The following is a 3,243-nucleotide window of genomic DNA, read 5'->3' as shown; positions in this document are numbered from 1 at the left end:
AACTCTAGCTGTAACTCAATGAGTACCGTTAAATACTCGAGTGACTAACTTAGGCTAATAAGAAAGAACTAAAGATTCTTGCAAAGGTTCACATTAATGAACAAGTAAGAAATCTAATAAGCACTATTATCTTATAACGATAACTAACAAATGAACATACGAGTTTATAAACACACGACCTTTTTCGAAAATAGCAAAGCGGTTTTCTTGCTTTTGAAACACACGGTTTTGCTTGTAAAAATAAAATCAATTTTATGCTAAAGGTCTCTACTTCAAATGTTGCAAAAATTTATAGGAAAGGAAGGAGCATGACTTATGGTTTGCTCGAAACCCTAATAGCCGAAATAGGGATATGTAAACAAATCATATCTTCTATTATCTCTTTCCTTAAAGCCTTAAAAGATAGAATATAAATTATTCTTCTATTGTCTTTTCCATAAATCTTAAGATATGATAAGATTTTCCATAACAAGAATATCTTTATCATAAATAACCATATCAACTTAAATATAAAAGATATGTAAAGATAATTCTTAGAGAATAAAATATTTACAACAAAATCTGTTATATCTTAGGTCACACGAAATAGCACGGCACATATGCCTCGTGATTCGTGGAAACCCTAGGTTGATATTAGGTTAGATTTTATGTTTTAAGAATATGCTATGTTAAAACCCTAATTAGTAATATGGTTCAACTCATAAGTTGACCCAATAAGATTACTAACCGTACTTTTATCATAAAACCGAACTCCATACTAAACCGGGCTTTACTTAATAAATACTTTTGCTAGAACACTTGAAATAAAAAAAAAAAAATTTTTCAAAAACAATTTTGAAACATTTTAAGTCGTGTAATATAAACTCAGCATCTCAATGTGATAGTAGAAGAGCCATAACATTGAGCTCTTTTACTAGTAATGTTATAGCTGCCAAGCTATAACTTTACCAGTATAAGAAATTCACTCTTTAATTACCATTACGAGATAATCAACTATACTATTCTAATCTTCTTAGGAGATCTTCGAGCATAGGCTACTTCATCATCCAAGCTTGATTAATCTTTAGACGGACTTCGTCTTCTCATAATACTTGAATGACTCTTGAATAATCTTGATCTTTAATTGAGGCTTGATTATGATACACTTCCATCAAAATTCTTCTTTATTGCTTGTAATGAATAAGTTTAATCTAAAAGACTTAAACAAACGATTACACGCAACGAGTATATAAAATATAAAGCACCTTGACATCATCAAAACATATACATATATACTATATGGTTCAACAAATGATAACATAACCCAATAGAACACCGCGTTCGTTAGGGCGCGGACCAATAACTAGTTAGAGAGAAAAGAGAGAAAGAGAGAAAGGAAGAGAAAGATCGTCTTTTGCCCCTCCACCTCGAGATCGTAAGCTAAGCCGCCTCACACTAGTTTATATTTTATTTTACTTAACCGCCTTGACCTTGACCCACCCTAGTCCGTCATTGACCACCTGCTTGACCACCCTTGACCGTAGAAATGCGGGTTTGACCGACCATATACATGTTCATAGCTGTGGTTGTGCGATGATCTTAAGACGCGATTTTGAACCACCTATAGGGACTGTCTAGGGTCAATCTTGGGATGGTTGTGTCAAGGGGAGTGAGGAGGTCACAATGGTGGTCTTGGGTGGTTGGTACGGTGGCTGTGGTGGTCGAGATCTGGGGTAGAAAGGAGGGTGTACGGACGCGGTTTTAGGGTTGTTGTATGTTGTATGTTGTCGCGGTTGGTGTTGTTGTTGTTTGCTGCGGCTGCCGCTGGATTGGGGGCTAGTGGTAGGGTCCACCGTGGTCAGGGGGAGGTCACGGTGGTGGTGGCAGTGGCGGCTCATGGTGGTTGAGGGTGTGGTGCGTGTTGTCATTGCGGGTTGTTGCCGTTAGTTGTTAGTTGGGGTTGCTGCCGACCGTGGTCCAGCGTGGCCGGTGGCAGTGGCCACGGTGGCGGCAGTAGGTGGGTGTGGTGGATGTTTGACCGATAGTCGGAACGGGTTTTGGGTAGTTGTATAGGACGGGTTAAATTAGTGTATACGTATTCAATTAGTATTAGATTAGTATATTTATACGTATTTGTATACGTATTAGATTGGTACATTTAAACGTATTGGTATAAATAGATTAGTATATTTATACGTATTTGTCTTATTATCGTATTTTACGAAATGGGTGTTGTGAGACGGTTTTACGAGACGGGCCTAGCTTGTGTGACGGATTGCTTATGCGGATTTGCTGTGAGGCAGGTTTATCCTACTCAAAACTTGTCTAATTATTAAATGTGTCATATCTCATTCATTTTCATTGAATGAGTCGGTAATTGGCATGTTATATGGTATCTTGCATTTACTGTATTGTCTTGTACGTTGGAGGATTTGGTGGCTTACTTTTTGTTATGGAGACGTGAGGCAGTTGGGAGACCGTCTCACGCTCGGGTTGCCTCTTGGAGCTTCCCACTCCAAGAGGGATGTGCACATTAATGGCTTGAGTTACGGAGGGACTTGTGTGGTTGAGACACGACGTCTGGCAGGGGATCCGGTTTGCTTCCGGACCCGGTACGTCTGGGCGTGTCCCGGTACCTATTTGTGATTGTTGGTATGTCTGGGCGTGTCCCGGTACCTGTGTGGTTGTCGGTATGTCTGGGCGTTTCCCGGTACCGGGATGGTGGTTCTTTGATAGTGTCTCATTCATATCATAGTCATGTTGTATATTCACACACTCGAGTCATGTCACACTTTATTTATTGAAATTGACGTTTGTTGTGTCTGTGTAATTGTCACCTATTTCCGGGGTGGCCTGTGTCGATCCATATGATATTTCCGATCATATGGGGAGCAGGTTAAGTACAGGTTTTGCTTGTTGACGTGATCGAGATTTGGGCCGCGCTTTGTACTAGAAGTCGAGTAGCATAGTATAGATGACATAGATGGTAGTTGACTTGTAATTTGTATAGTTCACATTTATTCATTAGTTTATGTTATAATCACTAAAAATCTTATTTATTTAACGAAGTTTCTTAATTGTAATTCCGATTTCATTGCCTCGGAAAACCGAGACGGTAACATTTCCTAATTACCTTGGCCGGGTAAGAAGGGGGTGTTACAAAGTGGTATCAGGGCGACGATTTTGGTTATGAGTCGGGAAACGTGAAGTGAGATGTTGCATGAATTATGCTTTTATTATAGTTTTGTGGAACATGTTGCATGA

The sequence above is a fragment of the Silene latifolia genome, chromosome X, assembly GCF_048544455.1.
Source record: "Silene latifolia isolate original U9 population chromosome X, ASM4854445v1, whole genome shotgun sequence".
Classification (NCBI taxonomy): Eukaryota; Viridiplantae; Streptophyta; class Magnoliopsida; order Caryophyllales; family Caryophyllaceae; genus Silene; species Silene latifolia.
The sequence above is the reverse complement of the archived record's forward strand: the minus strand, read 5'-3'. Positions refer to the sequence as shown.